This window comes from Elephas maximus, chromosome 10 (assembly GCF_024166365.1).
Source record: "Elephas maximus indicus isolate mEleMax1 chromosome 10, mEleMax1 primary haplotype, whole genome shotgun sequence".
NCBI lineage: Eukaryota > Metazoa > Chordata > Mammalia > Proboscidea > Elephantidae > Elephas > Elephas maximus.
In genome coordinates, this window is record NC_064828.1 from 28,055,440 (window position 1) to 28,066,803 (window position 11,364).

Sequence of the window (11,364 nt, forward strand, 5' to 3'; positions counted from 1 at the left end):
TTGTGCAATTGACTTCCATTGTAAACTTAAAAAAAGAAAAAAAAAATTAATCAGTTTTAACATGATGTCTCTATTTCCCCCAGGGAAGTAGAAAACTCAGCTAAAGAGAATTTGCAAGTTAGTGTGAAAGTGTTAATGTCCAGGTGACAGAAAATGCCTGAGGTTACACAGGTGGGAGAACACTTAGGTAAATTATCAGACAAAATGTCTAGAAACCTTTGAGGAGCAAAAACAAAAGGTCTAATAATAGAGTAAGAAGGTAAGTAATCCCATTTGCCTCCATCTAAAATATTCAAAATATTATTTCTCTATTTATGCAGTCACTCTCCTCATGACTGTAATCCTTCCATTTTCTTTATTTTTCTTCTTTCCAATTAAATGATTTATAATTCCAGTATATGCAACTCATAAAACAAATTAGTAAATAGAAAATCAGCTTTTAGTGCCACTGATTCTGACGCTTCCTCGTTTTCTATCTACAGCTCATTTGAAAATCAGCTCTTCTGTCCCAGTCAATGGGTAGACTAAATGACTCTGTGATTTCTGAGTTTGTGTTGTTGGGACTCTCCAGTTCTTGGGAAACTAAAGTTTTTCTCACGTTGATATTTTCCTTGCTCTATCTAGGGATCATCCTGGGAAACCTTTTCATTTTGTTTTTGGTGATTCTTGATTCTCACTTACATTCGCCTACGTACTTCCTGATGGCCAACCTGTCCCTCATTTATATGGGACTTTCCCCAAGATGATCACAGACCTTTTAAATGAATATAAAGTAATTTGTTTTCAAGGCTGTATGACACAGACATGCTTCATCCACATTTTAGGAGGAACAGAGATGTTGTTACTCATAGCCATGGCATTTGACAGATACACAGAGATATGTAAACCTCTTCACTACTTGACCATCATGAGCCCTAATGTGTGTGTTTCAATTGTAGTCATTGGCTGGGTAACTGGAGTTATCCATGCTATGTCTCAGTTTTCATTCGTTATTAACTTGCCCTTTTGTGGCCCTAATAAAATAGACAGCTTTTATTGTGACTTTCCCAGGATCATAAAACTTGCATGCACAGGTGGGTACAAATTTGAGTTTGTTAATACTGCCAACAGTGGGTTCCTGAGTGTGGGCACCTTCTTCCTGTTAATCCTTTCCTATACTTTCATTTTGGTCTCCATCTAGAAACATTCCTCAGGTGATTTATCCAAGGCTTTTGTCACATTGTCAGCTCACATCACTGTGGTTCTTTTTCTCACTCCATGCATGTTTCTCTATGTGTGGCCTTTCCCCACATCATCACTTGATAAATATCTGTTCATTGTTGACTTTGCTATCACCCCCTCTCTTGAATCCTGCCATCTATACATTAAGGAACAAAGACATGAAGGTAGCAATAAAAAGATTGCACAAACAGCGATATTATCTCAGATTTTGCTGACCACATCATTCTTTGAAGCTCTGAAACTATACATCCACCTGCCTGTTAAGACATCTCCACTTAAACATCCCACATCTAACATGGCCATAATCGAATGTATCATCTATTTCCTTAAACTCATTTCTACTACTTCTGTAGAGCATTTACTCATTACCTTTACCACTGTGCAAATATGAATCCATCATGATAAGGGTTATTTTAGCAGACAACAGCAGAGTCTCCTAAATAAGACATTATGATTTAAATTGTGGTTATTTTGACAGTAAGAAAGGATATAACGGCATCTCTTCTGCTTCCCGTAAGGTCTTCAAATACACTATAAACTTGCTTTGGTGAATGTCATGAATCATCACATTGAATAGTTATAGATGTAGACCTAGTAGATTTACTTAATTACTCAGGTTAAGTTCTCTCAGAAGAAGACCCAAGGACAAAATTTTATTGCAGGTACTTTATTTGGAAACTGAATTCAGTAAGGCAGTGGGGAAGTGAGAGAGACAAAGGAAGGATGCTTATGTTGATACATATAAATGAGATGCAAGCTCACTGTGATCTTCTGTGAGACTCTATAGATAGTGATTTAAAATTTTCCCAATTGAAGAGCAGGGAAGCTGGAGTATTTCTTCATTTTTAGATGGCAAATTAACTCCTTGGCATGTCAAGCCTGTCCCGAAAAGAACCCTGTACAATTAGGAAGCAAGAGACAAGTTATCAGGTAGACTTTTAGGTGCTGGCAGTAGAGAAGCATCTTCTTATTTGGAAGTAATAAATGCTGAGGTATATTCTACTTCTAATGTCATTTAGACCCCATATAATTTCACTTTATCCTGTCACAGGTTCCTTAAAGTAGTGACTGTTCACTATTTCATAAAAGAAAGATTTAGAACAGGAGGTGGTAGGACAAGCTACAACAGTACTGTTGCTCCTAACTGATACTCATCATGTCTTCTTTTACTACCCATTCTAAATTCCCCTCATCCTCTGTCAATAGTTCTGGTCTAGAATCCTTGCCAGTGAAGAGATACAGTTTAACTATGAGCAGGAAGAGTCCCTGACTAAAATGCTATTGCCAGTCTATTGTTGCCACGATTGCCCTTTTATAGTTGTCATCAATCATGGAACCACTAAGCAGTGCCTCAGTAGATCCCTAGTTTTAGATAACTCTTCACTGCATCATCCATTATGAAACAATAATCCTGTCTCTTCATGGTAAAGAGGGATAATAATAAGGTAACTTTTCTTCTGCATAATGGTCTTTCAACATGAGGAACCCAAATGACGGGAAAGAAAAATTTTAGGTTTATTGGAACTCATACTAATCTCCCACAAGAAGCATTCTTGCTATTCCAGTAGAACCTAAAGTTTGTGGAACATAAAATAGAAACCTCAGAAGGTCACTTGGATTCACAGTGAGAGGTATGTTATTCTTATCCCTTAACTTCCAGACCCATGTATTTTATCTATAGGAGACATTATCATTAGTTGCCATCAAGTAGATTTCAATTCATGGTGACCCCATGCATATAGGATAAAACTGCTCCATAGGGTTTTCAAGTCTGTCACCTTCCAGAAGAAGCATATCTCCAGGCCTGTGTTCTGAGTAGCCTCTGGATGGATTCAAATTCCAACCTTTCATCTAGTAGTCAAGCACTTAACTATTTGTGATGCCACCCAGGGACTCCATATATGGGAGTCCCATGTAAAGACCACTCATTCGAAGTATATACCCTGAAGCACAGACCCCCCAATTCGGCAGTGTGTCTTCTTGAAGATAGGGCCTCAGCTGCAACTTTAAAAAAAGCTATCCAGTGTTCTATCAGATTGACAGCTCCCAGTTGTTGCCATATATGGTAGCATCAGCAGGCTTCATAGGTATGTGTGCTTTTGTGCACTTTCTTTGCTATAAAGTGGATTCCCTTTGCCCAAGGAAATATTATGCAGGATTTCATGTTTTAGTCTGTTTATGAGCCCTTGGATAGTGGTGCCAGCCAAAGTACTTAAACAAGGGAAGAGAAACCATTCTCAGAATATATATATGAATCCCAGAAGAACAAATCCCTATCTATTCCAATTTAGAAGGAGTCAATGTAAGTAACTATGCTTAAGTGATTATGTCAGTCCTCAAAAAATGGTATTATTTCAAGGGTCCACTTGTGCTGCTGACAGTTCAAACATTCTACAAGGACAGTAGATAGAAAAGTCCATTCTAGAAGAATCTCATTATGTAGATTTCACACATAGTCTTCCTTTCTACCACAATATCATCTTCATTCATGTGTCCAATGTACAAAAACTAGGTGGACTGGGAAGAGATTATTTATCGTTTTCCCTTTCAGCTAATCAGTTAAACACTTTGTACCTAGTTAACGATTCTTTATACTAAATTCTCATTGTTCAAATGCATCGTGTGGTTTCTGTCTCCTACCTGAAACCTGGTGGACATGTCCCACTCTCAAAAGAAAAAAAAAAAAAAAAATAGGAAGACCCAAAATGGTTCCACAAGAGAATTCTTCTAAACATTTAAGGGAAAAACAAAAACCCAGTGCCGTCTCCTAAATAAACTCCTTTAGAAATATATAAAAAGATGCAGTTTGTATACATGAGATCAAATAAGGGATCTCTACTGCCCACAGTGGTTAAGTGTTTGGCTGCTAACCAAAAGATGGGCTGTTCGAATCTACCAGTTCATCCTTGGAAACCCTACGGGGCAGTTCTACCCTGTTCTATAGGGTCACTATGAGTCAGAATCAACTCAAGGGCAATGGCTTTGGTTTGGATTTTGGCACAGCCAACAAAGAAATTAGGGCATTTGACATTTGCTTGGATGTTTCCATATGTAATGACACAGTCACAATGCTCAAACGTCACCACCTAAAAGGGAAACAACTTTGGGAATATGACTCAGTACAATTAACTGTACAACATGTAAACAGTAATCAGTGCCTGGATAAAGCCATGAAAGAGAATAGTCAGGTGCCCAGCACTAGATGCTGCAATGGAAGTTGGTCCCAGCAGTGACTGTTTTGAAATGTCACCCTCCCAGAAATATTGAGACCAAATATCCAGAAAAAATAAGGATTGACTGCACTACCTCAGCATACATTTATGCCACATTCTTAAGTACCAAAAAAGGAAAGGTATTTTCCTGCTCTTCAGGTTGTAAAGCTTACCAGATATTAAAACTTAGACTCTTCTAACTTTTGTGTAAGGGAATTAAAGAAAATTTTGAGGTACCTGATATGATCCGAAATGGCCAGTATGAGGATTGGGTGAGACTCCCTGTTTCCAGTTTGTTTTCACCCTAAGGCAGCCGTCTTCCATACAGTTTCTAAGAGACGAACGTTGGGTAATGATGATGTAACTACACTGCGCAACCTCTCCCTGTCACATAGCCATGTAATTGCTGCACTGTAGCCAATCTATGAAAGAAATATATACCCTTTTAAGCTAATCACCTTACAGAACTGGGTACAGGAAGCCCTGGCTTGAAATGATGGACTACCAATCAAGTAATGCCTTTTGATGATCTAAGCTTGTAATTACCAATCAAGGAATGTCTTTCAGTGATCTAAAATTTGAAAATACCATTCAAGTAACCTGTTTCACATTCATTGTTCTCCTATAAAACGTCACTGCTGAGTTGCCATTTTGAATTCCTGGATTCCACCACATGGAGTTCAGTTTATTCCCAGCAAGAGCTGTCTCTTTTTGTTCAATAAATCTCTGTTTTACACAAATCAGAGTACAGATGTTTACTCTATGACACTTTGAACTAGCTGTAAACTAGTGTTCCTGCCCAAGGACATAAAACCAGCCCTGGTGGAGCAGTGATTAAGAGCTATGGCTGCTAACCGAAAGGTCAGCAGTTTGAATCCACCAGCCACTCCTTGGAAACCCTATGAGGCAGTTCTATTCTGTCCCACAGGGTCACTATAATTGGCAATCCACTGGACAGCAATGGTTTTGTTTTGTTTTTTGTTGTTTTGGTATTGAGACTGTATACACTGACATAAGTTTAAGAGTTATTCATGGAGAATTACTGCAAAACATATCAGTGAAATAATCAAGAATGCTTTCTGAAGGGCATATGTTTTTATGATTGACTTGTAAATCAATATTTTGTGCTGAAGATACTGTCAGAATGAAGACATTTCTAAGATTAGAACCGGTAACCAGAATATTAAATATCTATATAAAAACAAATAAAAAAGCACGGAAACCAGATTTGGTATCATGAGAGTAACATTTTTACAATAATAAAAGTACTACTTTAGGAGGGAGGCAGAGCCAAGATGGCAGAATAGACAGATGCTTCCAGCGATCCCTCTTTACAACAAACATCCGAAAAAACAACTGAAACAAGAATATTTATGATAAGCTAAGAGCTCTGAGCATCAAAGGCAAGCTTAGAAAATGAACAGACGGGCATGGGGAGGAAGAGATGGTTCAGAAGCAGAGAGTAGTTACCGGACCTGAATCACGGGAAGCCCTCAGGAACCATTCCCGGAGTGGTGGTGGCGGGCTGGTACTAGCGTTCAGCCACAGTTTCCTGAGGGAGAAGCAGCCACCCACACAGCCTACTCAAACCTCTGGAACCAGAGAAGAACAGTGCTCTCAGAAAAAGCTAAGTATTTGTGTATATTTTACTGCACTCCCCCACACCAACAAGCTGGCTTCAGCAGTTGAAATTTCTGGGCTTGGGATAGGCCCTGCTGAGTGCCTAGAGCCATCCTCCCAGCCTTGGCAAAGGAAAAAATTTACATTTGGGGGAAAAGATAATTTGCTAGCTCCACTAACCAGGGGAGCTCAGGACAAAAGCAACTCCTGTCCAGACATAAATGGTCTGTGGACTTTGAGCAGCTTTCCCCTCTGCATGGACCTGTGTGGGCCTATTTCGGAAGAATAGACCCTTGTTGGCAGACTCCAACCATTCAGCTGTGCAGAGGAGATGCAGGTTTTTGATGTTTGACATTGCTTTGCCTATTAAACAGGGTCCTCACCTACCCACATCAGGGGCCTAAAGACTGGTAGCTGCACTCAGGTCACCCAGCCACCTGCAACAGGGGTCCAAGGAGAGCTGGTACCTCCCAGTATTTACAACCAAAAACATTGGGTGCCCATGGTCTGTCTGCAGAACCCACCCACCTGCATGCTCTATGGAACAGAGATGCGCTTTCTTCAGAGACACTTGGGGGTCGGTTCTCAACCCCCTGCCTTGTTCAGAGCATGACCCCCTGCCGCAATCAGATACCGGTACCTACACCAATCACCCCTACCCCTCTAAGACTGTAGGACAGAGCCTGTACCACATACTTGATGATCAGCTACCTGGACACCTAAGCTGAACTCATACAAGAAAACTGAATGGACCCCTAGACTGATTTACCTGATAACAGCTCTAGCCAGCTGGGGACAAGATATCAGAGCTCCAAAGGTGGAAATAATCAAGCTAGCTCACTCAAGCAACCCATTTGGGTATATCAAAACACAACAAGAAGCTACGACACAGTGAGCAAGCATAAACTGATACAATAACTTATAGATGGCTCAGAGACAAGAGTCAATATTAAGTCACATAAAGAAACAGATCATGATCACCTCAACAAGCTCTCAAAACAAAGAATCCAGGGATCTTCTACATGAAAATGCATTCTTGGAACAACCAGAGGCAGAATACAAAAGTTTAATATACAGAACCCTTCAAGACATCAGGAAGGATATGAGGCAATACACAGAACAAGCCCAGGAACACACAGATAAAGCAATTGAAGAAATTAGAAAGATTATTCAGGAACATAATGAAAATTTTAATAAGCTGGGAAAATCCATAGACAGCAATCTGAAATTCAGAAGATTAACAATAAAATTACAGAAGTAGACAACTCAGTAGAAAGTCAGAGGAGCAGAATTGAGCAAGTAGAAGCCAGAACTTCTGAAGTTGAAGATAAATCACTTGGCACTAATATATTTGAAGAAAAATCAGATAAAAGAATTTAAAAAATGAAGAAACCTTAAGAATCATGTAGGAGTCTATCCAGAGAAATAACCTATAAGTGATTAGAGTACCAAAACAGGGAGGGGTAACAGAAAAAAGAGAGAAAATTTTTGAGGATTTATTGGCAGAAAACTCCCCTGATATCGTGAAAGATGAGAAGATATCTGTCCAAGATGCTTATCAAATTCCACGTAAGGTAGATCTTAAAAGAAAGTCACCAAGACATATTATAATCACACTTGCCAAACCAAAGATAAAGAGAGAATTTTAAGAGCAGCTAGGGATAAACGAAAAGTCACCTACAAAGGAGAGCCAAAAAGAATAAGCTTGGACTACTCAGCAGAAAACCATGCAGGCAACGGGGCAATTGGATGACTTATCTGAAAAAAATTGAAGGAAAAAAAACTGCCTGCCAAGAATCATATATCCAGCAAAACTGTCTCTTAAATATGAAGGTGAAATTAGGATATTTCCAGATAAACACAAGTTTAGGGAATTTATAAAAACCAAACCAAAACTACAATACATACTAAAAGGAGTTCTTTGGTTAGAAAATCAATAAATATCAGGTACCAACTCAAGCCTAGAACACGGGGCAGAGCAATCAGAAGTCAGCTCAGACAGGGAAATCAAAATAACAAAGCAAGATTTGAAAAAAAGAAGAAAAAAACCTCAAAACAGTGTAACAGTGATGTTATTATATAAAAGAAGACGACATTAAAACAATAAAGAGGGACTAAGAAATGTATTCATAGGCTTTCCATATAGAGAGGAAGATATGGTGATACTAAGAAATAAAAGTTAGGTTTATATTTAGAAAAACAGGGATAAATAATGAGGTAACCACAAAGGAGACAAACTATCCTACTCATCAAAATAAAAATACGAGAAAAAAATAGAGACTCAGCAGAAACAAAATCAACAACAATGAATATGAGGAAAGGACAATATATAAAGAAAATCTACTCAGCACATAAAATTGAGTGGGAAAAAGAAACTGTCAACAACACACAAAAAAAGACATCAAAATGACAGCACTAAATTCATATCTACCCATAATTACTCTGAATGTAGATGGACTAAATGTACCAATAAATAGACAGAGAGTGGCAGAATGGATTAAAAAACATGATCCGTCTATATGCTTTCTGCAACAGACACATCTAAGTCTTAGAGACACAAACAAACTAAAACTCAAAGGATGGAAAAAAATATATCAAGCAAACAACAATCAAAAAAAGCAAGAATAGCAAAATTAATTTCTAACAAAATAGACTTTAAAGTTAAATCCACCAGAAAGTATAAGGAAGGACACTACATAATGATTAAAGGAACAATATACCAAGAAGATATAACCATATTAAGTATTTATGGACCCAATGACAGGGCTGTAAGATGCATAAAACAAACTCTATCAGCATTGAAAAGCGAGATGACAGATCCACAATAATAGGAGGCTTCACCACGGCACTTTTGGTGAAGGACAGGACATCCAGACAGAATCTCAATAAAGACACGGAAGATCTAAATGCCACAATCAACCAACTTGATCTCATAGACATATAGGAAACACTCCACCCAACAGCAACCAAGTATACTTTCTTTTCTAGTCCACATGGAACATTCTCTAGAATAGAACACATATTAGGTCATAAAGCAAGCCTTAGCAGAATCCAAAACATTGAAATATTACAAAGCACCTTCTCTGACCATAAGGCCATAAAAGTAGAAATCAATAACAGGAAAAGCAGGGAAAAGAAATCAAACACTTGGAAACTGAACACTACCCTGCTCAAAAAAGACTGTATTATACAAGATATTTAATGTGGAATAAAGAAGTTCATAGAGTCCAATAAGAACGAAAATACTTCCTGTCAGAACCTTTGGGACACAGCAAAAGCAGTGCTCAGAGATCAATTTATATCAATAAATGCACACATCCAAAAAGAAGAAAGGACCAAAATCAAAGAATTAGCACTACAACTTGAACAAAAAGAAAGAGAGCAACAAAAGAAACCCTCAGGCACCAGAAGAAAACAAATAATAAATATTAGAGCTGAACTAAATGAAACAGAAGAAAGAAAAACAATTGAAAGAATTAACAAGACCAAAAGTCGGTTCTTTGAAAAAATCAACAAAATTGATAAACCATTGGCTGAACTGACAAAAGAAAAACAGGAGAAGCAAATAACCCAAACAAGAAATGGGATGGTGGATATTACAACAGACCCAACTGAAATTAAAAGAATCATATCAGATTACTATGAAAAATAGTACACTAACAAATTTGAAAACCTAGAAGAAATGGATGATTTTCTAGAAACACACTACCTACCAAAACTAACACAAACAGAGGTAGAACAACTACATAGACCCATAACAAAAGAACAGATTGAAAAGATAATCAAAAAACTCTCAACAAAAAAAAAGCCCTTGCCCAGTAAGCTTCACTGCAGAGTTCTACCAAACTTTCAGAGAAGAGTTAACACCACCACTACTAATGGTATTTCAGAGCACAGAAAAGGACGGAATACTGCCAAACTCATTCTATGAAGCCAGAATATCCATGATACCAAAACCAGCCAAAGACACCACAAAAGAAGAAAATTACAGGCCTATATCCCTCATAAACATAGATGAAAAAATCCTCAACAAAATTCTAGCCAATAGAATTCAACAACCTATCCAAAAAATAATTCACCATGACCAAGTGGGATTCATACCAGGTTAAAAAAAAAAAAAAATTTTATGCACGGATGGTTCAACATTAGAAAAACAATTAGTGTAATCCATCACATAAATAAAGCAAAAGACAAGAATCACATGATTTTATCAATTGATGCAGAAAAGGTATTTAACAAAGTTCAACACCCATTCATGATAAAAACTCTCAGTAAAATAAGAATAGAAGGAAAATTCCTCAACATAATGAAGGGCATTTATACAAAGCCAACAGCCAACATCATCCTAAATGGAGAGAGTCTGAAAGCATTCCCCTTGAGAATGGGAATCAGACAAGGATGTCCTTTATCACAGCTCTTATTCAACATTGTGCTAAAGGTCGTAGCCAGAGCACTTAGAATAGACAAAGTAATAAAGGGCATCCAGATTGGTAAGGAAGAATTAAAACTATCTCTATTTGCAGATGAAATGATCTTATATACACAAAAACCCTAAGTAATCCTCCAGAAAACTCCTGAAACTAATAGAAGAGTTCAGCAGAGTATTGGGATACAAGATAAACGTAAAAAAATCAGTTGGATTCCTTTACACCAACAAAAAGAACATCAAAGAGGAATTCATCAAATCAATACCATTTACAGTAGCTCCCAAGAAGATAAAATACTTAGGAATAAATCTTACCAGAGATTTAAAAGACTTATACAAAGAAAACTACAAAACGCTTCTTCAAGAAATCAAGAGACCTACAAAGTGGAAAAACATACCTTGCTCATGGATAGGAAGACTTAACATTATAAAAAGGTCTATTCTACCAAAAGCGATTTATACATTTAATGCAATTCCGATCCAAATTCCAACGACATTCTTTAATGAGATGGAGAAACAAATCACCAACTTCATATGGAAGGGAAAGAGGCCCCAGGTAAGTAAAGCATTACTGAAAAAGAAGAACACAGTGGGAGACCTTACTCTACCTGATTTTAGAACCTATTACACCACCACAGTGGTCAAAACAGCCTGGTACTGGAATAACAACAGACACATAGACCAATGAGACAGAAATGAGATTCCAGACATACATCCAACCAGGTATGAGCAGTTGATATTTAACAAAGACCCCAAAACAGTTAAATGGGGAAAAGACTCTCTTTTTAACAAATGGTGCTGGCATAACTGGATATCCATCTGCAAAAAAATGAAATAAGACTCATACCTCACTCTATGAACAAAAACGAGCTCAAAATGGATCAA

General features: G+C 37.7%; 1 pseudogene; it reads left to right on the plus strand.

The window, feature by feature from the left end:
* The first annotated feature begins 515 nt into the window (after positions 1 to 515).
* On the plus strand, positions 516 to 1,436 carry LOC126084613 (olfactory receptor 4F21-like; annotated as a pseudogene).
* The last annotated feature ends 9,928 nt before the right edge of the window (positions 1,437 to 11,364 follow it).